We start from the raw sequence: 27,275 nt of genomic DNA, 5'->3' as shown, positions 1-27,275 counted from the left end.
ACAACTAAAATTTATCCCCGTGAAACATCATTGCAGATTGCGATCATCTGTTTATTTTTATGCTCAGTGCTACCGATTTCGATCAGCGGACCATTATCAAGCAGAACAACTTCCTGCATCGAAGTTATTGTAGTGAGAAGCTGGTTACGCTTTGCTTCGTCTTCATAGTGATCTACTGATAGAAATAGGTAGCATTGAGCATAAAAATAAACACAAAAAAATGGCTCTAAGCCCTATTGGAATCGACGTCATCAGTCCCCTAGAAATGGTTCAAATGGCTCTGAGGGGGACTTAACATCTGAGGTCACCAGCCCCCTAGACTTAGAACTACTTAAACCTAACTAAGCTAAGGACATCACACACATCCATGCCCGAGGCAGGCTTCGAACCTGCGACCGCTGCAGCGCGGTTCTGGACTGAAACGCCTAGAACCGCTGGGCCACAGTGGTCGGCACATAAAAATAAACAGCTGGTGGTCATCTACAATTAAGTCTCACAATTATTTGATAGCTATAAAGCTCCATATCACCAGAAATCTAAAATTTCTCCCCTTCAAAATACTACCCTCTGGTATCTATACATCGCATCCGTTGTCACCCTCTTCAAAACTCTGCCGTTCTTAGGGTTCTGTAACTCGATCGCCAAAAGCGGAACCATTACAGGATCACTTCATTGTCTGTATTTTAGATAGTTCAAGAGCCTTTTGCCTTGGAACTAGTGGACATATCAAGTTGACATTTATGTCTCATATTAAGGTCTCCGACCCTTGTTGATGTAAGGCTGTGAGTAAATGCAGTGAAAAGATACCGCCACTCATTCGTATGACATATATTTTGATACTCTCAAACTCACTCTGCAAAGCCTGTGGGCTACTTCCCATTGACCTACAATCATGAAACTTGCCAATAAGGAAGGTTTCCCACTAAAACCAAGCGAGAAAAATCCGAAAACGATTACTTTGTAATTTTATCACAAGAAATTTTTTTTTGTCTATCGTTATCTGTTCGTCTTTCCGCCCGTCCGTTAAGCCACCTTTTCTCAGAAAATGGTCGATGTATGAAGCTGAAATTGTAGTCACATACTGGGGTCTCTGGTCACTTGGTGGTGTAGTAAACGCAAGCTTATAAGCCGACGCAATGAAAAGATAGGCGATTTATGTCACATATTTTGATACTCCTCGCAAACTGACTCATGAAAACCTCAGTGGTAATTTCCGTTGGCCAATAATCGTGAAATTTGGCAAGAAGAAAGAAATATTTCGCAGTACAACCAAAGGAAAAAAATCCTAAAATTGTTAATTTATAATTACATCATACGAAAAAGAATTTCTTTTGTTATCCGACTTCAAACTTGAAACATTCTCGAAAGTTCTGGAATCTCTGGGAACGGTAAAAAATCGTCAGTATCCTAAAAAAAAAAGAATGGTACAAATGGCTCTGAGCACTATGGGACTTAACTTCTAAGGTCATCAGTCCCCTAGAACTTACAACTACTTAAACCTAACTAGCCTAAGGACATCACACACGTCCATGCCCGAGGCAGGATTCGAACCTGCGACCGTTGCGTTAATTAAGTTTGTACGGAACCCTCAGTGCCCTAGACCTACTTGCACCTGGCCAGTGTTCTTCTCTTAGCTCTTCAGCAGGCTTGTCCACTAACAACTCTTTCGCAGAAACGGCTTTGTGGGTTGGTGCGTTGTCCTGATGCAGAATCCATGACTCGTTCTTCCACAAATCCGATCTTTCCTTACTTACTCCTTCAAAAAATGGTTCAAATGGCTCTGAGCACTATGGGACTAAACTTCTGAGGTCATCAGTCCCCTAGAACTTAGAACTACTTAAACCTAACTAACCTAAGGACATCACACACATCCATGCCCGAGGCAGGATTCGAACCTGCGACCGTAGCGGTCGCGCGGTTCCAGACTGTAGCGCCTTGAACCGCTCGGCCACATCGGCCGGCTTACTTACTCCTTCCCTTAGCGTGAGTACTGTAGGTAGACAGTTAAATATTGACGAACATGCGCAAAATGACGTAGGGTTTTATTGAAACCAAAAAATGTTGCACAAAATGATCATAGAAGGAGCTTCGTGTGATAGAAGGCAATAATTAACATAACAATTTATTTTTAGCAAAGACGATGTTCTTCATAACAAATGCTCAACATGTCGGCTGTCATTCATCAACAATACCGGCACTCAAGGGACACTGCTGTGAACAACACTGTCCAGCATCTCAGTAGCTATGGTCAGAAATTGACGTCTCTTTTAGTATCCCTAATGAAGTCGGACGATAGCGATTCACAAAAACTACAACCAATAATTACAAGGATTGAGGCTTGGGGACCTCGCAAGCCAAGAATGACGGAAGTGACGGCTCAGCACGCGATCCTCACCGTATGATGTGTACAATAGATCTTTCACACATGTTGTAATATGGGGTGGTGCGTCGTTCTGAATTAAAGTGATACCTTCCAGCAAGTGTTTAACAGCCAGGCTACGGATGGTGCGTTTCTGTAACATAGCAGCGTACCTCGCACCCGACACGCTCCTCGAAGATAAAGGTCCGATCACGACGTATGTGGTAAACCCACAACACACCGTGACTTTCTCGCCACGCAATGGGGATTCCATGACAGTTCTAGGATTTTCAGTAGCTTAAATATTCGATTCCCAAGTGTCACTGACACATTTCAGACCCCTGTTGACGATCTTTCCTCTGGCTTTCGATTTCAGAGAAACATCATGTCGTTTCAGACAGTGTCTCAGTTTTTATTTGGACAGTATCGTCAATTCTTCAGTTTGCAAAAAAACCCTCGTGTATTAAACCACCAGAAATGTCTCACTTTATCCAGTCAGTCCGTAGAGGATGGTATCAGAAGCGTACAGTATGTCTACCCGCGCTTTGCCATCCGAGTGTTGAGGAGATTAAGACAATCCGTCCTTGGACTAAGAGTCGTCGTGTCGGATTCTTTCTAGCTGTTTTTCCGATAAGCTCTCGAAGTTCGTGTCCCTCGCAGAAGCAGTATCAGCGACCTCGTATTCTCTGTAAAGTGCAATTATACTTCCTGTGTTTATAAGTGATGAACCGGGATGATATTATGATTTACTTATCTACTAAAAACCATAAATTGATAATATTGACACAATTAATAACGATTAACTGAAAACTAAAATTTTCTTGAGAGCATTGTCTAACGACAGAACTACATCGAAAGGCATCCTATCAATGATTGGTGACTACGGTGCGCAAGCTGTACCTCGTACTTACACTCGTGATATTTCGTAGTATTTCGTACATTTTCGTTAACTCAAACATTGTTCATTTATTTATTAGGATGATCAATTTGTAGCGTTGTAATACTGTTGTCAGCAAGTACTTATGGCCTTCTCCTAATATGTCTTGGCATGGTTAGCTTAAGGGCTGGCCGGATGCCCTTCCTACTAGCAAATATTAAGCAAGATAATTTCCTTCGCGCCAGATTACCTCAACTGTGCTATCCCTACGTACCTCGCTGCTGACGCACCGGGTGTTCCCATGTCTAGCCACAGCACCTCACAGCACCATTCACTGTACACGCCATATGGTCCGCCGGCTCCTTCAGCCAGCGTGGGAACTGAAATCTTACTACCGACTGTGTGCGTTCTGCAGTACCACTTTACTCACTGAACACTGCACCATATATGCAGACACGGTACAAAATTGTAAAATTGGAAAATAAGGAAATTAATAAGTGGCTTGAACGTGAGGGGTACCTTTTCATGTAGATTTTATTTCTGTATACTTTTTAAAACTTGTTACATAACATGTGAACGGTAAACGAATACTTCCTCGGTTTTGCAGCATCTTGTACCTTGAAACAGAAGACGGTCTTTCACTGTGGAACATGGGATATCTGCAGATTAACTGAGTTCATTAAAGTCTTCACAATTTTACCTGTCTTGAAGATGGTTTCTAATAGCTTCCATTTCTTAGTGTATTTAACTTGCAACTGATTTTTGACAATACTTCTTCTTAATCTTATTTCACTTACCTGTTATTGATGCGTAGGAGAGTAATAAGGTAACTGATAGACTGCTCAATAAATATTTTTCGTCTTCTTTTTCTTGTACTTTTGACCTGCATCGTTGCTGGACGAACTTGATATAGTTTAAGGGGTGGCCAGATTCTCTTCCTATAGCCACACCGTTAACCCCATTCGTGGGCGAGGATATGTATACCACAACTTGCCGCTACTAACTTTGTCCATGTGAAAGTGAGCGAAAATTTTCTAAATGGTTGCAAATCGTGGGGCTGAGGCGGACTTAGGTAGCAGTCCGGCAACCACCTATTGGGATGTGAGACACCGTCTAAGAACTATAACCATACTGAGTGGCACACCGAATCTCGTCGCTAAACACGATAGTGCAGTGCCTGTGTTAGCCTGAATTAGGGTGCAAAAGTTCTTTGGACACGCATGGATGTCCAAAGTAACACGCATTGCGGTGACTGCAGCCGTTGTGAAATACATTAAATGTATTCGCAATTGGGAATACGCACAACCATCAGCTGCACAATGGGATGAAGACAATGAAAATATGTAGCCGCGCGGCCTGAGGCGTTTGTCACGGTCCCCGCGGCTGCCCCCATCGGGGGTTCGAGTCCTCCCTCGGGCATGAGTAGGTGTGTTGTCCTTAGCGTAAGTTAGTTTAACTTTGATTTAGTAGTGCGTCAGTAGTAGGGATCGATGACCTCAGCAGTTTGGTCCCATAAGACCTTACCACAATACCAATACCATACCGTATTTCCCGCTTATCTCGAGTGCTCACCTTACCATTTGGCTATCGGTGCACGATGCATGTCCAAAGGAACTTTGCATCGTAATTCAGAATAACACAGGCACTGCACTATCGTATGCATCAGCCGACACCGGGCGGGAGACTTCCAGGCAAAATGTCTCACCTGTACGGGAATAAATACAACGGACGTACGAGTACAGGTTGTAGACGCTTGGTTGATAATACGTGGAAGTTTGGATCTGCCAGTGAGTCGTGCGCGGATAGCCAGATGGTAAGGCGACCGCTCACGATATGCGAGAAATACGGGTTCGACTCCCAATACGGCGTACATTTCCATTGTCGTCATTCCACTCCACAGCTGATGGTTGTCCAAATTCGCAATTGCGAATACGTTTAATATCGTAGCCAAAACGTCAGGCAATTTCGATCCGGGACAGGCGCACTTCCCTGTCTCCTCTGCATTGTACAGTGAAATTCCCGTTGCCATCTTAATGTTACTAGCCGTGATTTTAATTTCACTGAATGTTATTTTGACTTTCCTGTGTGCTTGGTCAGTCCATGTGTAAGTAGGCTGTTTATGTTTTCTTTATGTAAGTAGGCTGTTTAGGTTTTTATTGGTAACGCCACCTCTGTATGAAAATCACTGGCTGTGCTGTGTGCAGTCTGTGGCTAGTTTGCATTGTTGTCTGCCATTGTAGTGTTGGGCAGCGGCAGCTGGCTGTGAACAGCGCGTAACGTTGCGCAGTTGGAGGTGAGCCGCCAGCAGTGGTGGATGTGGGGAGAGAGATGGCGGAGGTTTGCAGTTTGTCATGAACTGATATATATATATTATGATTTGTGATGATATTAAGGTAAATACATTGTTTGCTCTCTATTAATATCTTTCATTTGATAACTACCCCTATCAGTAGTTAGTGCCTTCAGTAGTTTGAATCTTTTATTTAGCTGGCAGTAGTGGCGCTCGCTGTATTGCAGTAGCTTGAGCAGCGAAGATTTTTGTGAGGTAAGTGATTTGTGAAAGGTATAGTTTAATGTTTGTCAGGGCCATTCTTTAGTAGGGAGTTTTGAAAGTCAGATTGCGTTGCGCTAAAAATATTGTGTGTCAGTTTAAGCACAGTCATGTATAATTGTTCTAAGGGGACGTTTCATATGTCGACCCTTAGCCTAGGATACCTCACTGGAATCTTCTGATTTTTCTTGTAGTTTGTGTATTTAGTGTAGCTTTTGTTTATTGCTAGCGCGTAATTGTAGAGAGAATCTCCTTTGTAGTTGTAGCCTTTCATTGTTGTACAGTAAAACAGTTGTGGCATGCATATAGATTTGCACCAAGTATTTCGCAGCTGTAATTAACAAGATATTATTTTCAGTGTTATGTTAATGTGTTCTCTTATTTTTGCTCTTCAAATTGTGTTTTTCTGTGTTGTCGTGTGAAATACTGTGACAATAATGGCGTGTGAAAAACGTAATACTAGGCTCCAAAGTAAACTGAGAAATGACAGTGAAAATGAGAGCAGTGTGTTAGCGCCACCGAGTTATGAATTAACTGATGTTCAAAGTAGTAATTTGGTAATTGTGCATAGGGAAATGGAGCGGGCGGCAAACAATGGCGTGGACAGTGAAACAATTAGTGAAGAGGGAAGCATTATCGATCGATCGGTCGGCAACAGCTCGCCTCAGGAATCCGAAATGACAGGACACAATTTCGCAAATACTGTAGATTCAGGTTTTGGGTCATCACCGTTTTCTCAAATAAGTCAAGACACATTTTCTGCTTGTCAAAATGTGAATGTTGTCGGTGCAAATGCACTGCCGAAAAGCATAGAGAAACAGATTCCAGACACTAATACATTATTATTGCAATTAATGCAACAAATGGGACAAAAGCTTGAAAAGTTAGACACAATGGAACAACACCAGAGACAAACACAGCAACAGTTAGACACAGTGGAACAAAATCTCAAAAAGTTAGACACAGTGGAACAAAATCTCAAAAAGTTAGACACTACACTTGAACAAACACGTGAAGATTTAACCACTGAGTTACATAACATCGAATCGAAATGTCAAAAAGTCTGTAATGACGTAAAAACTCAAATTTGTGAGCATTTTCAACCTATTTTTTCGCGTCATGAAAATGCATTACAGAATCACGAAGCAGCCATAAAAGAATTGCAAACTATTGTTCATGAAAATCACAACACCTTGCAAGCTAAAATTGACGCAGTTGCATCTACCGATTCGGTTACGCAACTTGCAAAAAGTCAAGAAAACTTAAAAGACACAGTAGATACGATTTCAACACAAATGGACACTCTGAAACTTGGTTCAGAAAAACACACTGAGGAAATAAGTACACTATCGGATAAAGTAGCCGAACTTTCAGATCAGTTCACTAACTTATCTACAAAGGTAGATGATGATCTGAATGACACAACACCTGTAGCCTTCACTGACACAGAAGAGTATGAACAAATTAGGAAATTCAAACAAAATCAGAATCGAATTAATACACAACACCAAAGAGAAATCCGGGAAGTACAAGATCAGCTGACACAGGTAATACAAGAATTACGTATTTCAGAGAACACTCGCGCTCCAACACGGGAAGAGGGACTTAGAAACACGGAAAAGCTGCAAAATAATAACACAGGGCATTTCGGAAGTAATGAAAGAAATTGGGAATGTGCACCGAATTTTGAGATGGAACGGCCGACACGACCTAACAATGACCGATATGCGACTCGCCGTCATGATGATTTTGACTATAAGCTGTTCATTACTACACGTAAATTCAAAACATTTAAGAATTCTGGCAACGACATTCATCCACAAGCATGGCTCCATCAATTCTCTCATTGTTTTCCTCCCAACTGGTCGTTAGAACACAGATTAGAATTTATGTGTGGCTACTTGGAGAATGAACCAGCTGTAAGAATGCGATCGGTCATTCACGATTGCCACAGTGAAGGAGAATTTTACCATGCCTTCCTCTCAGCATATTGGTCTCAAGCCACACAAGACCGCGTAAAACATGGCATCATAATGATGAAACATTTCGAACAATCTGAATTTTCCAGTCTTGTGAAATATTTTGAAGACATGTTGCACAAGAATCAGTACCTGTCAAACCCATACAGCCCCTCAGAACTCATCCGCATTTGCTTAATCAAATTACCTGAACATTTACGACACATTATTTTGGCAGGGCGTTGCAAAGACGACATTGAAGCATTTCAGGGACTGTTACAAGAATTAGAAATTGACACTGACAATCGCGGAACGCGAAACCAGGAACACAGCAATTACAGGTCACATCCGTCGCAATTCCGCGATGAAAGAAGTAATAACTTGACACGACAAGGCTATTCTCACAACACAAATCGTGACCAAAACAGACACCACCCGTATGACAACCGTTGGCAGAGTAGTAATAACTACAGGGAAAGATCACCTCTCCGTGGTAATGACTATCACAGAGACAATAAGATAAACAGACAATACGGGAACCAAAATAAATACTATCAAGGGAGACAGAATAACTTTAGACGCAACGGACCAGCGCGCAGTTACGATTCAGGGAGAAATTCTCCACCATGTGACCGACAAGAAAGAAACTATGGAATCTACCGACATGACGACAGACGATATGATCGTAACGACAGACCTGAATTGCATCAGAACTGGCGGGATTCAAACAGAGCAGGGCCCTCTCGTCACGGTGAATTTGTAGAAGTTAGGTCTCCTAATCCCAATAACGACGCGCGCCAACAAAGAAACAGACAATGACTCACACCGCAGGCAGCCGCGTGCGCCGGCTGGCTCAGAGAAAAATAACATTGACGCTAACCTTGAGCAAGATTCCAGTATTCTTTACGGGCGAATACCGCATGATAATTGCATTCAAGTTGAAATTCTGCGTACTAGGAAGAGTAAAGGTTTACACCATATTTCACATGTAAAACCGTTTATTGAAAGATAATCTGCTTTTTAACTTTGTCTTTGCCATAAAACGTTTCACTTCACGTTACTAGTATGCTTTAGAAACTGTTACCATGCAACAATGTTTGAAGTTCAATATCCAGCCAAGAACCAAGAGAAATTATTTAAACAGAAATTACGAATGCATTGTTATTGCGAACTGACGACACAGTGTAATTGTGTGTGTACATTCTTGCTTGTTAGTTGTACGATTAGAACATTTACCAGTACTGCTAATGAGATTTTAATGCAACATTTTGGTTTACTTGAAAATACATTCCGGATTTAAAGTACTTTCTGAGAGATACCAGATGACACAGAGGTTAGTTAATGTGACAGCTACACGATTTTTATCACGACGCTACTAATGAGTGACAATTTACAATGTTGCTTTTGCAGTGTATCTGTTTTATATCTGCACAGTTTTCTGAATTCTTCTAGGAAGAAAAACATGTTTTAGTAGTAACTTTTGTGGTATAGCAACAATGAGAAAGCCTTTTTCGTGGCATAACAATACGTTACTGTACAGTACTTTCCTCATCACGGCAATAAGCGTAATAACTAAGATATCTATACGTAAAGCATTTCACTTTTGTGTATCATGAGGTAAGTACATTGACTTTAGCAGAACTTTGCTTACAGAGGACGATAACTACGACAGTTCCACAGAATTATCTTACAGCAAGACGCGCATTTAGCGCTACAGGACACGCATTTGAGTGATTAATCTTATACTTAAAACACTTATTTTCAAAGATTTTTTAATTACAAAGAAAGTTTTCCGTGATACATTTCATTCCATTGCTGTAATTTGTAACACCTGAGGGTATAATTACGTTTATCCTCAGGGGGGTACACGCTTACTTTGTGTACCATGTGTTTGGCAAGCACAAGGAGCCCTAGCTAATATGGTATTTGCTTATACAACTTTACACATCGGTACCATATTTCTCTAACACACAAATTACACAGCTATCTGATCATTTAACTGAGAGATAAACATGTTTTTTACTACATCAGTGACAGATGTTTACGCAATTACACCGTTGGATAACTTCACACTTATGAAACTGTATTTTGTCTGTACTTTGTAAACTGTTCATATTTTTTCGGAATCATTGTGATACTATGAGAGCTTTGAATGATGTATTTGGTATGAGATCATGATTTTTAAAGTACGTTTGAGGCAGCTGACACTTTTGACATGAGCAGAGAATTTTTTTAGGCTTAGAAATTATTGGAGGAAGTTACGACGATTTTGAGATTTGACTGAGGTGTTATGATGTTATTATTACGACGACGATGTGTATTATGTTGTTGAGGAATGTTTATTATGCTACGTATTTCTCATGATGAAATATTGAAGAAGTGTCGACGAATATGTATATGTATAATGAGGTAAGGAATAATGAGTAGTGTTCAGGGACTCTGATTTATGAAAAGGATGTTGGAAACCAAGAAACGTACTTTAAGAGTTATGAAATGTGTGACTGTGTCACAATGCTGACCAATTTTTTTTTTTTGGACACTTATATTTATAGGATTTTGTTTCTACAGATTTGCAACGCTAATTCTTGACCTGTGAAATATTTTTATGTGCGACTGTCTCTGTAGCGGAAACTGCTGTCGTAAATATTTCCGTAAGAAAGTTAACGGACCACCTACACATAATGCGTCGTGGGCACCCAGCTGTGTCAGACGCCTGGAGAAAAAGCCATTAGCGCGTGCCTTTCAGAGCACAGGAAAACACCTGGAGAACAAGCCATTAGGGTGTGCCTTTCATCGCTAATGCGACACCCTCGTTACTTGAAAACATATGATTACTCGCACTTTGTGCTAATTGCTGAAATGCTTATGAATTGATGGGAAATATTCGTACATCTGCACACCTGATAATGACAAGTGTCTTTCTACGAGAGTTGAGAGCTACTGACTTACGAAATGCCACATGACTATTGAATGATGTTTTTATGCTTTGGTTTGCGTAATTGCTTATTTCACTTGATAACTGGTTTCCAGCTGTGTTGCAGCATTGCTTTTATAAAATAAAATGCATTTGCTAATGTGAACACTTTCTGTCAACAGATCTATTAAATAATTATTTTATGATCCACATTCTTTAAAAAAGGAGCACTTGGAAAGGAAAGAACAATAAGAAGGAACTAGTAACTGCATACATAATATTCTTTTCAAGTACATGGTAATATTTCTTTTTACAATCAGTTGTTGTGGTGCACCACTTTAATTACATAGACATTAAGATGTGAATATACATTTCCCTTATCTGCATTGTTGTCTTTACTGTAATATTTTTTTTGCTTGAGCTATGTCATGTTTAGATATAAGCTGCTGTTTGCCAGGCATAGTGCTACTGAACTTTAATTTGTGTTACTCTGCTAAGCCAATTTTACTACTCATTGATTTTTCATGTTGCTGCACATTGGCTCATATTAGTTGTAATTTTGCATTTCATCTGTTAATTTAGATTTACGGTAGCTTGCTTTGCAATTTTCCAATTTTTTGGTAATTGCTGTTTATATTAATTGTTATGTGATGCTGCATTGCCTCGTCCCTTAGTTTAGCGTCTGAGCTCAGTAGATTTAAGTTAGCTTAAGAGGGGGTAGCCTCTAAGAGAATGAGTTGCGATGAATTGGAAGAAATGCATTGAGAAAACAGGTTTAGGTAGGATTTTCTTGGAAATAAATGTTGAGGTAAGTAATGTGTGAACATATAAAAACAGAAAGCATGCTTAGATAGAATTTTTTTGGTGGAAACAAAGGATGAAATAAGAGGAAAGATATATGAAGTTTTGGGTTGGACTGCAGTACCAAATGTTACACTGAAAACGAACCCTGTCCTTTCCTATTGGTGTTATCCCACTATGTGTTTGTGTACCCTTGAGTATTTGTTTTCTTCCTGTCTCTGTGTACTGTTTCATAGAATTTTTTTTCTCTTCTAATACTAAGCTATATTCACTATGAGGAGGAATACTGTTATCCTCAAATATAAGTTGCATTAATAATATGTTATTTTCTTTGTAAAGTTGTTTACAATTCTGTTCTGTTTCAATGTTCATGTGTGAAATTAATGTTTCGAAAACTATTCTCATTATTTTATGTATGTACTTATGTCACTATTTTTGTAACACTCATGTATATGTTTATTTCTATTCTTTTGTAAAGCCTGTACTACAAATGTTATCTGTATTGTTATGTTCTTTAATGATGTATTTTGTACCTTTGTTATTGTATTCTTCTGTTATAAAATTGTAATTGTCACCAGTTCATGTTATTATTAACTTGTAAGTTCCATTTCACTGCACACGTTTCTGTTGGTCATAGTATATGGATAATATGTGAGAAGTTGGGACTGTGAGTGTTTGCACGTGTGTTAATAACTCAGCAAGGGACTGGATAACAGCATTGCTGGATCTAAGGACAATTCCAGAAACTTTGTGAGTGCACAAGTGGTGGTTTATGGACTTGCTATATTCTCCGCAAGACTCTTCGATGGTGAATGTGCACCTGCACAATCGCAACAGATGGCTGCTGGCCATTTCTACAAGGACTGCAGTGGGTCTGCACCTCTGGTGGCCCACCAATACCATTATCTCTACAAGGACTACAGTGGGTCTGCTCTGTGATGACCTACCTACAAATATTCGTCAAAACTTCGAATGACTCTGCTGTGGGTTTTGCTCTGTTGTGGACCAATACCTGTCAGCATGTCGAGAGTCAGCACTGACTCTCCGTTGGAAGGACAACACTACTTCTTCAAGACTGCATGGAAATCCACTACTTCTGTGTGCATTTTCTTTTACTGCTTAGACTTTGAGAAAAACACTGCTATTTTACTGTGATGAACAATGTGGACTGTCTTTATGGACTGTGAGAAATTTTGATCTTTTGACCAACATAATATTAATAAGTGTGTGCATTTTATATCTTTGTTACTGTAATTGTGAAAAATTTTTGTCAAATCTGTATTGGCCAGTGCCCAACACCATTTGTAAAAATTTTTTGTGGGGAGCATGGGGGCTATGTAAGTAGGCTGTTTATGTTTTCTTTATGTAAGTAGGCTGTTTAGGTTTTTATTGGTAACGCCACCTCTGTATGAAAATCACTGGCTGTGCTGTGTGCAGTCTGTGGCTAGTTTGCATTGTTGTCTGCCATTGTAGTGTTGGGCAGCGGCAGCTGGCTGTGAACAGCGCGTAACGTTGCGCAGTTGGAGGTGAGCCGCCAGCAGTGGTGGATGTGGGGAGAGAGATGGCGGAGGTTTGCAGTTTGTCATGAACTGATATATATATATTATGATTTGTGATGATATTAAGGTAAATACATTGTTTGCTCTCTATTAATATCTTTCATTTGATAACTACCCCTATCAGTAGTTAGTGCCTTCAGTAGTTTGAATCTTTTATTTAGCTGGCAGTAGTGGCGCTCGCTGTATTGCAGTAGCTTGAGCAGCGAAGATTTTTGTGAGGTAAGTGATTTGTGAAAGGTATAGTTTAATGTTTGTCAGGGCCATTCTTTAGTAGGGAGTTTTGAAAGTCAGATTGCGTTGCGCTAAAAATATTGTGTGTCAGTTTAAGCACAGTCATGTATAATTGTTCTAAGGGGACGTTTCACATGCGACAATCATTTCCTTCTCGATGTCTTCACATTTTTCACGCAGCCATTTGGTCTTAGTTTCCCTGCGCTTCCTATTTATTTTATTCCTCATTGACTTGTATTTCTGTATTCCTGAATTTCCCTGAATATTTTTGTTCTTCCTTCTTTCAACGATTTCTTCGCAGTTACGTTCTTTGTACCTATGTTTTTCCTTCCACCTTCTGTGACCACCCTTTTCAGAGATGTCCATTCCTCTTCAACTAAAATGCATAGTGAGCTGTACTTATTGATGTATCTGTAGCGTTAGAGAACTTAAAGCGTATCTAGCCTTTCCTTAGTATTTCTACATCCAACTTCTTTGCTTATTGATTGTTCCTGACTAATCTCTTAAACTTCAGTGTGGTATTCACCACCACTACATTGTAATCCGAGTCTATACCTGCTCCTTGGTGCACCTTACAATCCAATATCTGATTTCGGAATCTCTGTCTGACCATGATGTAATCTAACTGAAATCTTCCCGTATCATCCGGTATTTTCCAAGTATACCTCCTCCTCTTGTGATTCCCGAACAGAGTATTCGCTATTACTTGCTGAAATTTATTACAGAACACAATTAGTCTTTCTCCTCTCTCATTCCTTGTCCAACCCCATATTCTCCTGTAACCATTTCTTCTACTCCTTTCCCTACAACCGCATTGGTTCAAAATGGTTCAAATGGCTCTGAGCGCTATGGGACTCAAATTCTGAGGTCATTAGTCCCCTAGAACTTAGAACTAGTTAAACCCAACTAACCTAAGGACAACACACACATCCATGCCCGAGGCAGAATTCGAACCTGCAACCGTAGCGGTCTCGCGGTTCCAGACTGCAGCGCTTAGAACTGCACGGCCACTTCGGCCGGCGCACAACCGCTTTCCTGGCCCTCATGGCTATTAGATTTTTATCTTCTTTTATGTAGTGTATTACTCTTTCGACATCCTCTATATCTACATCTTCAGCCTTCGGCGTCGGCATGTATACCTGGACTATCGTTGTCGTTGTTGGTTTGCTATCGATTCTGATAAGAACAATCTTATTACTGAAGCGTTTACAGAAACACACTCTTTGCCTTACCTTCCTATTCATAACGAATCCTACTCCTGTGATACGATTTTCTGCTGCTGTTGATATTACGTTATACCCATCTCACCAGAAATCTTTGTCTTTTTTTCATTTCACTTTACTGACCCCTGCTATATTTAGATTGAGCCTTTTCATTTCCGTTTCCAGACTTTCTAGTTTCTCTATCACGTTCAAGCTTCTGACGTTTCACACCCTGACTTGTAGAACGTTATCCTTACATTGGTTATTCAGTCTTTTTATCATGGTAACCTCCCCCTTGGTTGTCCACTCCCAGAGATCCGAAAGGGGGACTATTCCGGAATCTTTTGCCAATGGAGACATCATCATGACACTTGCTCAATTACAGGCCACATGCGCTGTGGGTGAATGACGTGTGTCATTAATGCAATGCTTCCCATGCCGTTGGTCATTGCTGATTCTTCCGCCTTTAGGGGCAGTTTCCTCTGTCCGCTCCTCCGCCCTCTTTGCCAAGGCCGTTGGCTGAATGAGGGTGGCTTTTTATGCGGGTTGTCTTTGGGCGCCAGTACGAAGGTGGTGGCAGGTTACGAACGCAGAACCGACGACATTTTTCGTCACTAATCAAAGACGCTGCCAGACGGGTATCATGAGCTGTGTTGGGCCCATATCATAATGAAAACAACGACCCGCCACGTTCGCTCTCCTCGGAGTTTCCACACGATGCGTGTGCAGTACTGGGACTCACCTGTAGAGAGGACATGGCGCCGAACTTTGCTGTTCTCGGCCATTTTCTCTCTGGTTCCACATCAAGGAAAGCCGCAACAATGATCTCCAGGCTGACACCCAGTGGTGTTCCACGCGTTCTCGCTCTAATTGTGTGTGTACTCGTCTCGCAGCAGACAAGCCCATTCGGTCACTCAAAGAGCGCGACGTGGTAGTACGATTCTGGGTGGCCCAGTGGACAACACGTCCGTCACTGTGGACGCTAGACGCCTGGGGACGTCAAAGTCCTGCATGACGTTGACCACAGCTCTCCTAGAATGAAATTTTCACTCTACAGCGGAGTGTGCCCTGATGTGAAACTTCCTGGCAGATTAAAACTGAGTGCCGGACCGAGACTCGAACTCGGGAACTTCGCCTTTCGCGGGCAAGTGCTCTACCGACTGAGCTACCCAAGCACGACTCACGCCCCGTCCTCACAGCCTTAATTCCACCCGTACCTCGTCTCCTACCTTCCAAACTTCACAGAAGCTCTCCTGCGAACCTTGCAGAACTAGCACTCCTGGAAGAAAGGATATTGCGGAGACATGGACATATCAGCGCACACTCCGCTGTACAGTGAAAATTTCATTCTATAAAAATCCCCCAGGCTGTGGCTAAGTCACGTCTCCGCAATATCCTTTCTTCCAGGAGTGCTAGTTCTGCAAGGTTCGCAAGAGAGCTTCTGTGAAGTTTGGAAGGTAGGAGACGAGGTACTGGCGGAATTAATGCTGTGAGGACGGGGCGCGAGTCGTGCTTGTGTAGCTCAGTCGGCAGAGCACTTGCCCGCAAAAGGCAAATATCCCGAGTTCGAGTCTCGATCCGGCACACAGCTTTCCTGTTTCCATATTACTATGAAAGTCTGTAGTTCGATAGCAACACGAGTAGCAATAAATCCATCTTACTTGAGGTACGACGCAATTTTTTCACAAACAAACAACATTCAAGTCCCATTTCTGAGTGAGAAAAATGCAGAGTCACCTTGTAAAGGATGTATTTTGGTATGACAGACGAATGGTGACTCACTAAGAAATAATTGCGTATCGTTTGATTTCTAACCCCCATTTATCTTTGCGTCTAAATTTCACTTAAAATATCTGCAAAGCTTAAATGATGTGAAGGGGAAGGGGGGAGAAAGGATGTGAAAGGTTAGGAGTAAAGGATATGAGCTGCATCAGGACTTTGTGCGGAATCAGCGGCGATGAGTGAAAATGTGTGTCACATGAGGACTCAAACCCATGATTTCCTGCTTACTAGACAGCTGCGTCTGGGTAGTGCTGTCCACACAAAGTCCTGATGGAGCTGGTATCATTAGATCCTTCCCTTTCCTTTCTTTCCTCCTCCCCTTCCCATCAACTTACATAATATATACCACAGATGCAGATCCCACATGGCGTCTGCTTTTTTCGGACACGTCCGAAAGAACAGACACCATGCATTCATATAATCTGCACAACTGTCGACATTTCGACGCTATGCACTATGTATCTTGTTCGCGAACGGAGCTGTTCCATTCATTCACGGTATTCTCTGTTGATAACAGTGATGTTCACTTTAGTCGTCTCCCTCAAGCTTGTATTCAGTATTGCTCGATCTGCCTCGGTGTTGTTTCCCAGGCAATTAACAGCGATACCCAGCAATGTGGATAGGTCTGACGACGAAGAATTGCAGAAGTTGTAGGATCGCTGCGATGTGCCTGTCATCGCCGAGCGAGAGGCTCGACACAGTATTGTTGCGCCATTCATTCTTTGCTTTCAGGGACCCATCGCACGCGATGCGTACGATGTGTGTGAGAAAAGTAATGAGAATAACAACACTGCTAGCGATCTGGTAACGCTGTGTTGTTCTACTTGCTGGTGTATTCCTTCCTTACAGACGCTCAGTTCTAGTTTCAGTTCTGTGCAGCCAGTACGTGATTTTTGAGAGCGCCATGTGTGAAGTCGTGTTTTTGTTGAGTGTTACGAAAATGAAATAGTAGAATTTAGTACAACATTATGCCATTAAGTTTTGTGTTAAACTTTGGGGAATCCGTGAGTGTGACATTTGAAAAGTTGAAACTCCTATGAGGAACTTTCCTTATCAAGAGCACAAGTTCTTCGCTTCCACAAATCTTTTTTGGAAGGGAAAGAACACGTTGCAGATGAACCTCGCTGAAGGTTTCCTTCAGCTTCAAAACCACATGAAAACGTCGAATGTGTGCGTGCTCTTGTGAGATCTGACCAACGTTTAACAGTGAGGGTGAAGGGTGACTTGTTAAACACTGTCTCCGTACATTGAACTGTGACCCAAATCTCACACATGCAAAAGGTAGATGCTGCATCGTGACAACACCCCATGTCACGCGGCCACTTCCATCACGGAAGTTTTGACCTCAGAAGCATTCCTGTGGTTTCACAGCTCCCATATTCACCTGATCTGAGTCCTTGTGACTTTTTGCTTTTCTCTAAATTGAAAAATGTCTTACGAGAATGTCATTTTGTGGCTCTGGAGAAAATTAAAAAGGATGTGATCGACATGTTAAAGGTCCCTCCAGCTGAAGCGTTTCAGCGCCGCTACCAAGTTCGGGAACAACGACTTCGCCGCTGTATAGCCACCGAAGGGAATTACTTTGAAGGGGACAATATTGTTGTTAGGAAAAAATAGAAACTTTGGTAGATTTAAAATCAGTCTCTTTGTTTTTCTCAAACACCTCATATTGACCAACCCTACTTGAGTAAACCAGCTTACTTTCAAAACAGGTACAGTGAAATGGTTTCCACATTTTAAATAAACGTGGTAAAATGCTTTAGAAAAATTCCAAAACATGTAAGATACCTAGAGCTTATTTAACAGCGTTAACTCTCTTTCTTGCTCAATCTGGTCTTACTTTTCCTTTTTCTGCAGACAAGCACTCCGTGCCTCCTCCATGTAAACGCTCGAAATCTTTGGTGAAATTTTCTAAAGTTCAGCGCCGTATTGCGTGCGAGGACATAATGAAAAATCAAATTAGTTTGAACTAAAGTGGGAAACAGTTAAATAGCGTCAGTGGTCGTAAGAATGATGGTTCACTCGAAGGTACCAATGGATGCCATGTACTGATATCTGCTTTCAAACGTCTAATGTTACATGTTGCGTAAAAGGAAAATAAAGACGGGTGTGGTAGGCGAGACTGGGATGAACGGATGACGTTAAAACAAGAACTATTTTAATAAACTCATTTTTGAAGATATGTTTCTGTACTTATTACTAGAAAGAGCTTTTATTCTGGTAACTAACTGTACTTTTTCCTTGTGTCAAAGTGATCAGTTATTCTGCCAGTTTTAAAAATTCCTGCTGAAGTGCTGAGAGGAAAGGGACGAGGAGCAAGACGACTGACTGCGGGATAAGATGAGAATACAGATAAAAGATGAATCTACATCAACATGCGTTTTTTCTTCGAAAGTGAATTACAGTAGATTAATTGTGTCAATGTTACTATGTGTTTCTTATTGAGTAATATGTACTGAAGTATTACCGTGCTGGAAATTAATATAGCTCCGAATCTGAGTGAAAAAATTAATATACAAATTTTCTTCCTCCAAAATTTGCCATAATGTGTAGAAATTGCAACACTATCGATTTTTCTGGTGGAGGGACACTTAGATCTCATGCAGCTGACTGGACAATTTTTTCTTTGGATATTTCTTTCTGTTGCTTCAAACTTCTTTCTTTCACCTGAAAGCAAAAAGAGAATGAAAAATTTTCAAGTGAAATTCTTACAGTTATAGACACCATTGTTATTAGACTTGTTTGGATAGTGATCGTCATCAGCTGTAATATTTACAGATACTTTCACTTGCTCACATTTTATATATATATATTAGTGTGAATGGAAAACAAATGACTGAAACTATTGTTCCAGATGAATTCAGTTTGACTCACATGTGACACAAGTACAACTATGTACCAAGCCCCTTTGTAGGCTACTGATGGTCCCTAACACTTTATGGCACATCTGCATTCACTCCAAAAGCCACTATACGGTGTGAGGCGGAGGGTACTTACGTTACATGTTCATACCTCTACTCCTTCCTATTTCACTCGTAGATGCACAGAACTATTATTGTGCTGGGCGGACCTGCTTAGCTGATCATTTTCTGCTCTACATTCACATGTTCTGTGCTGTGCGCACCGTGTTGAGTCTGCTTTACTACACCTAACGTTTTTCACGAATCTGATACGTCAGTTGACGAACGGATATATTCAGATGCTTGTCGGCGACTACTAACGGATGAAGGTTATCTCTTTAAGTTTTTATGCCTACATGTATTTAGAAAAGACAATGTCCTGATAGGCATACTCATCATTGCCCAGCCCAAAAACTGAAGATAGAAACTTAAAATTATGAGAACGTGTCGATCTTATACTCCAGGCGTCGATTAAGAAGGTATTTTTCGAAATTCCATCCCTAACAGAATGAAGTAGTGGACGAAAGGTTTTCTGAAAATATCTCGCTATGAAGGCAATTTTGGAGTCAGACTAACGAAAACTCATGTTCGATGATGTTTGATGATTAAAAATAAGGAAACATTCATGAGTGTTTTTTGGAAATTTAACCGCTACGGGGGTTAAATAGTGGGTAAAAGCTTCTTTAAATAAATCGTTGAACAGAACTACTGAAGCATTTCTAAGGCTACATCTATGAAAAATCGTATCTGACATCTTGGTTTCAGACGTAACCCGTAGAGGACTGAAACAAGGGCTCAAAAATTTTATAAAAGTGCTTCGTTATGATAACATTTTAAATCTATGAAAATTCCAATTTGACCACTCTGTTGGAAATAAAAATTACAAGGTATCACTGTTTTGGGACATTCAACCCTTATGGGCGTGAAATAAGTGATGAAAATTTTTCAGAAAATATTTCATTGTATTAAAACATTTTAAAGATAAATCTGTGAAAATTTGAATTTCACTGCTCGGTTCGATACAAAGAAATATGTGTTAGGGAGTGGAAGTTTCTATAGAAATATCACAATAAGAACGGGAAATCCTTCTTAATTAATAAAGACCTTGTACTCCGGATACCAGAATCACGTTTTGGTCAAAAGTACACTTGGAAAAGTACCATCATTCTATGGCCTTAATTAACGTTAATGACTTAGGTGTTGCAATCTGTAACATGAAAATTCGATTAGAGAAAATGTGCATATCATACAGGATGCGAAAACGAAACAGCCGGCGCTAAGCTAGACCTACATAATGTCATGACGCCTTACAAGGGTGAAACGTGAAATTATTATTAATAAAAACACTTTTGTAACCCAGACTGTTTTGATTCAAAAATGTACCGAATTCGGTTGTACGAGATCTTGTGTGAAACATCACAGTTGCTGCTAGTGTAGATATTTAGTTTGATTTTGGATCTTCATTATCCAAAACAGTTGCACGTTAACGCACTACAATGAGTTTCACACATGACGCTGTCTCCAGCAGTGCGTGAGAACCAAATTGGGAGTCTGTTAAAAAATGTTTCCAAAACATTAAACATTCCGACAGTAGCAAACATAATTCTTACGGCGTTATTACGAATAAGACTGGTACCTTTGAAAGAAAGTAAATGTATGTCCAGAGACTGCGGCTCACCGATTGCATTCATCGCTATGCCCTACTGAATTAACGTTTAATCTCAATCTCATAATTATGGAGTGCGAACTTTGTTAACTCAGCTCCAGAAGCTACTGGAAGGAAGCGGAGATCTGCCCTCACAGAGGAACACTCCACGTTGTACCGGCTGCTCAACTTAATGTGGAACCGGGAACCAGATGGTCGATCCCGGCTTCAGAAACGCCGCTCACGCAATAAAGAAATTTAGCTGTCAACATTTGAGACACAGCCGGCTGACCTTCAATTTCCGGTAGTGGGCCTGCGTGGAGATCTCGATATGATAATGCGCCGACCGAGAGTTCATAAATCCTGAGACGCTTGGAGACGCTTTCCCGTTATTGGCCCGGGAATTGTTTGATGGTTACGTTTCTGTGAGATATATTGTTCGCCTACCGACGAACGGGCAGCGATGATTATGATAGAATGAGTTCTGATGGAAATTTATGGTCGCCGGAACGAGTGGTCGCCCGAGATTCGATCCGCATGGAAATACGGCGCAGCGGAAAATGGACGACTTTTTCTTCCTTTCTCAAGGGAGCCCTTGCAGCAACAGCTTAAGAAGATTATTCGCCACGACGTCGCTCGGGAGAAAAACAGAGCTGAAACGAAATTGCAAGAAACTAATCAGAGGAAATTGCAGTCCGTAAAATAAGAGACAATTGTTAGATTGCTGCATACGTTCGTAGCGTTTCTGTTTTACATGTTGGTATTCCGGTTGTTATGGGTTGATTTATCAACTGGCGGCCGCTGTGGCCGAGCGGTTCTAGGCGCTTCAGTCCGGAACCGCGCGTCTGCTACGGTCGCAGGTTCGCATCCTGCCTTAGGCATGGATGTGTGTGCTGTCCTTAGGTTAGTGAGGTTTAAGTAGTTCTAAGTCTAGGGGACTGGTGACCTCAGATGTTAAGTCCCATAGCGCTTAGAGCCATTTGAACCATTTGTCAACTATCATTTCTTATTTCTACTTCACTGCTGCCATTCGAGTTTACATATTATCACTTTCTAATTTTGAGACAGTGAGTGGAGCTGTGGACGCTGCAAACTGGAGTGCCAAGTTGAGGAATAAGAATATTTCCCACGTATTCTTCTGTTTGAGTTCAGTAGAGAGATGATGGCAATGGAGGCAGCCAGAAAAATTTGCTCTGTGTACGGGGATAATGCCATTTGGCATAGCATAGCAAGAAAAATTTTTCTCGTTTTAAGGAGGATCGTTTGGTGATTAATGACTCTCCACGTTCAGGAAGACATTCGGAGTTTGATGAAGGTTGTTTGAACACATTTATTCACAATGATCCACGTCAAATAAATGGCAAAAGTGATTAGCTGTGATCATTCCACCATCGAACGACATTTGTATGCAATGGGGGAATTTCAGAAATCAAATGGTTCAAATGGCTCTGAGCACTATGGGACTCAACTGCTGAGGTCATTAGTCCCCTAGAACTTAGAACTAGTTAAACCTAACTAACCTAAGGACATCACAAACATCCATGCCCGAGGCAGGATTCAAACCTGCGACCGTAGCGGTCTTGCGGTTCCAGACTGCAGCGCCTTTAACCGCACAGCCACTTAGGACGGCAATTTCAGAAATGCTCTAATCCAAAAATTACAAGAATCAGTGGGTGGCCATACGTGCATTTCTGCTTGCTCATCATCAACTGGCTTGTGAACAACAGCGATCATTCCAACCGTGTGTCGTTACAGGTGACGAGAAGTGGTGTCTTTGTGTTAACATAAGGAAAAAGGGTTTTGGTACACTCCTGGAAATGGAAAAAAGAACTCAGTGACACCGGTGTGTCAGACCCACCATACTTGCTCCGGACACTGCGAGAGGGCTGTACAAGCAATGATCACACGCACGGCACAGCGGACACGCCAGGAACCGCGGTGTTGGCCGTCGAATGGCGCTAGCTGCGCAGCATTTGTGCACCGCCGCCGTCAGTGTCAGCCAGTTTGCCGTGGCATACGGAGCTCCATCGCAGTCTTTAACACTGGTAGCATGCCGCGACAGCGTGGACGTGAACCGTATGTGCAGTTGACGGACTTTGAGCGAGGGCGTATAGTGGGCATGCGGGAGGCCGGGTGGACGTACCGCCGAATTGCTCAACACGTGGGGCGTGAGGTCTCCACAGTACATCGATGTTGTCGCCAGTGGTCGGCGGAAGGTGCACGTGCCCGTCGACCTGGGACCGGACCGCAGCGACGCACGGATGCACGCCAAGACCGTAGGATCCTATGCAGTGCCGTAGGGGACCGCACCGCCACTTCCCAGCAAATTAGGGACACTGTTGCTCCTGGGGTATCGGCGAGGACCATTCGCAACCGTCTCCATGAAGCTGGGCTACGGTCCCGCACACCGTTAGGCCGTCTTCCGCTCACGCCCCAACATCGTGCAGCCCGCCTCCAGTGGTGTCGCGACAGGCGTGAATGGAGGGACGAATGGAGACGTGTCGTCTTCAGCGATGAGAGTCGCTTCTGCCTTGGTGCCAATGATGGTCGTATGCGTGTTTGGCGCCGTGCAGGTGAGCGCCACAATCAGGACTGCATACGACCGAGGCACACAGGGCCAACACCCGGCATCATGGTGTGGGGAGCGATCTCCTACACTGGCCGTACACCACTGGTGATCGTCGAGGGGACACTGAATAGTGCACGGTACATCCAAACCGTCATCGAACCCATCGTTCTACCATTCCTAGACCGGCAAGGGAACTTGCTGTTCCAACAGGACAATGCACGTCCGCATGTATCCCGTGCCACCCAACGTGCTCTAGAAGGTGTAAGTCAACTACCCTGGCCAGCAAGATCTCCGGATCTGTCCCCCATTGAGCATGTTTGGGACTGGATGAAGCGTCGTCTCACGCGGTCTGCACGTCCAGCACGAACGCTGGTCCAACTGAGGCGCCAGGTGGAAATGGCATGGCAAGCCGTTCCACAGGACTACATCCAGCATCTCTACGATCGTCTCCATGGGAGAATAGCAGCCTGCATTGCTGCGAAAGGCGGATATACACTGTACTAGTGCCGACATTGTGCATGCTCTGTTGCCTGTGTCTATGTGCCTGTGGTTCTGTCAGTGTGATCATGTGATGTATCTGACCCCAGGAATGTGTCAATAAAGTTTCCCCTTCCTGGGACAATGAATTGACGGTGTTCTTATTTCAATTTCCAGGAGTGTATTTGGGGAGCAAAATAAATGATGACGGTCGAAGTAGAGAGGATATAAAATGTAGACTGGCAATGGCAAGGAAAGCGTTTCTGAAGAAGAGAAATTTGTTAGCATCGAGTATAGATTTAAGTGTCAGGAAGTCGTATCTGAAAGTATTTGTATGGAGTGTAGCCATGTATGGAAGTGAAACATGGGCGATAAATAGTTTTGAGGAGAAGAGAATAGATGCTTTCGAAATGTGGTGCTACAGAAGAATGCTGAAGATTAGATAGGTAAATCACATAACTAATGAGGAGGTATTTAATAGAATTGGGGAAAAGAGGAGTTTGTGGCACTACTTGACTAGAAGAAGGGATCAGTTGATAGGACATGTTCTGAGGCATCAAGGGATCACCAATATAATATTGGAGGGCAGCGTGGAGGGTAAAAATCGTAGAGGGCGACCAAGAGATGACTACACCAAGCAGATTCAGAAGGATGTGGGTTACAGTAGGTACTGGGAGATGAAGAAGCTTGCACAGAATAGAGTAGCATGGAGAGCTGCATCAAACCAATCTCAGGACTGAAGACCACAACAACAAGGAAAAGAAAGGAATGACGGAGCCCAAACAATGCAGTAGCTCCCCGTACAGAGACTAGCGCGCATCAGCAGAAGATAATGTTCTGCATCTGATGAATAACGACGGTGAAGTGTTGCTACTCCGCGATAACGTCATCCAGCATTCTGCTAAACTGACAAAAAACTTATGCAGGAGAGGGATGGATAGTCATTCCTCAACCACCTTAGTCACTTGATTTTGCGTCCACAGATTTTTCATCTTTCCCGCTTTGTATCAAACAACCTTCAAGGAAATTCCTTTCAAGATGAAAATGCGCTCTCAAGATGACTCGGCGAGTTCTTCGCCTGAAAATTGCGTGATTTCTGCAGTCGCGGAATCCAAGAGTTACCCCAGGGTTGGCAGACTGTTTTAAATAGTGAAGGAGAATATGTTATTGATGATTAAACTTACGCACCAACCCACATTTCCTTACGACCATTGACATGTTATACAAATATAGTACCGTATCGTCTTTCAGTTTTAGGGCCGGCCTATTGTGGCCGAGCGGTTCTAGGCGCTTCAGTCCAGATCCGCGCTGCTGCTATGGTCGCAGGTTCGAATCCTGCCTCGGGCATGGATGTGCGTGATGCCCTTAGGTTAGTTAGGTTTAAGTAGTTCTAAGTCTATGGGATTGATGACCTCAGATGTTAAATCCCGTAGTGCTTAGAGCCATTTGAACCTTTTTTTTTTTTTCAGTGTAGGATGACATATACACCCCAGTCAGCTGTGTAAGGGTAAATGAAAACGGGTAAGTTTCCAAATATATTACTAAATATTATCTACCAAGTAATAATACCTGTATGTGTTGAAAGCCATTGTAAAAGCAGTTGTTAGCTAGCTGGCGAAACTAGAAATGCATCCAACCCCTCACATCCTCGTCCGTGGCCAAATTATGTCCGAATGAGTTTGTTTCTCAAAGTCTCTGCAAAGTAACTTAAACGTTGAATGATCTGCACAGAAGGCAAGATTATGAAGTCTTCCCCAAAGAACATGTGTGGGCGAGTGTCATCATCGAGAACAGTGACTGTCAAGAACATCATTTAGTATTTAGTTGTGTCCGAAGTGTCAAGAGCTGTGTATAAAAACAAACAGTGGATGTAATTTGTAAAGATCAAATGTCTGAAGCTGCAAACTATTTGTAGGCATACATAATGTGGTGTCACCGCCAGACACCACACTTTCTAGGTGGTAGCCTTTAAATCGGCCGCGGTCCATTAGTATACGCCGGACCCGCATGTCGCCACTGTCAGTAACTGCAGACCGAGCGCCACCACACGGCAGGTCTAGACAGACGTACTGGCACTCGCCCAGTTGTACAGCCGACTTTGCTAGCGAAGCTACACTGACCGATACGCTCTCATTTGCCGAGACGATAGTTAGCATAGCCTTCAGCTACGTCATTTGCTACGACCTAGCAAGGCGCCATAATCCTTTGCTATATATATTGTGGTTATAACATGTACCGTTAAGAGAGATGTTCTACAATTGTGGATTAAAGTTAAGTATTACATCATCTACGTACTTTATTTGCAATTCTCCAGATATTGTCCTGTTCCAGACCTCACGCCAGTCAGTGCGTAATTAAACGCGTGCTTTTCGGCCGCCTCCAGAAACACAGTGTTGGCTCTTCTGCCAACACTACACATTTCACATTCAGTACTCTAAGAGGAACAAATTCTGGAACAAAATCGGCCCCGTCGAACGTATTGGTGCTAGCTTTCGTGAGGCACTCAATAGTACAAGTACTTGGGCCTCGGTCGCATAGCACCGGTGCGTCTGATAAATCCCACTTGCTTTTTGCAGTTATGGAGCGCAGTTTTTTCAAAGGTCTGCAAATGACTCTCTCCTCTACGTCTCATGGGGACAGTTCTTCCTTTAGTATACACCTCTTTCGGAGATGGAAAGTTTTTCTTGCTCTGGTTATATAAGAATGGAATAAATGTGATACAGAAGAGGCAGTTCTGAAGTTGCAGTTCATAATAGAAGTAACACCAAAGATATCAACACAATTCCACAGAATTTGCCCACTTAGAAAAACGTTCGACAATGTTAAATGGTGCAAAATTTTCGAAATTCTGAGAAAAATATGCGTAAGCTATTGGAAAGACGGGTAATATACAATATGTACAAGAGACAAGAGAGAACAATAAGGGCAGAAGACCAAGAACGATGTGCTAGATTACAAAGAGCGTGCCGGCCGGAGTGACCGAGCGGTTCTAGCCGCTTCAGTCTGGAACCGCGCGACCGCTGCGGTCGCAGGTTCGAGTCCTGCCTCGGGCGTGGATGTGTGTGATGACCTTAGGTTAGTTACGTTTAAGTAGTTCTAAGTTGTAGGGGACTGATGACCTCAGAAGTTAAGTCCCATAGTGCTCAGAGCCATTTGAACCATTTTTTACAAAGAGCGTAAGACAGGGAAGTGGCCTGCCGTCCTTATTTTTCAATCTTTACGTCGAAGAAGCAATGACGAATATAAAAGACTGGTTCAAGAATGGAATTAAAATTCAAAGCGAAAGGGTATCAGCGATAAGCTTCGCTGATGACATTGCTATCCTGAGAAAAAATGAAGAAGAATTACAGGATCTGCTGAATGGAATGAACGGTCTAATGGGTACAGAATGTGCATTGAGAGTAAATTTAAGAAAGACGAAAGTAATGAGAAGTAGCAGAAATGAGAACA

This window comes from Schistocerca piceifrons, chromosome 6, assembly GCF_021461385.2.
Source record: "Schistocerca piceifrons isolate TAMUIC-IGC-003096 chromosome 6, iqSchPice1.1, whole genome shotgun sequence".
NCBI lineage: Eukaryota > Metazoa > Arthropoda > Insecta > Orthoptera > Acrididae > Schistocerca > Schistocerca piceifrons.
Note: the sequence above shows the minus strand (reverse complement) of the source record.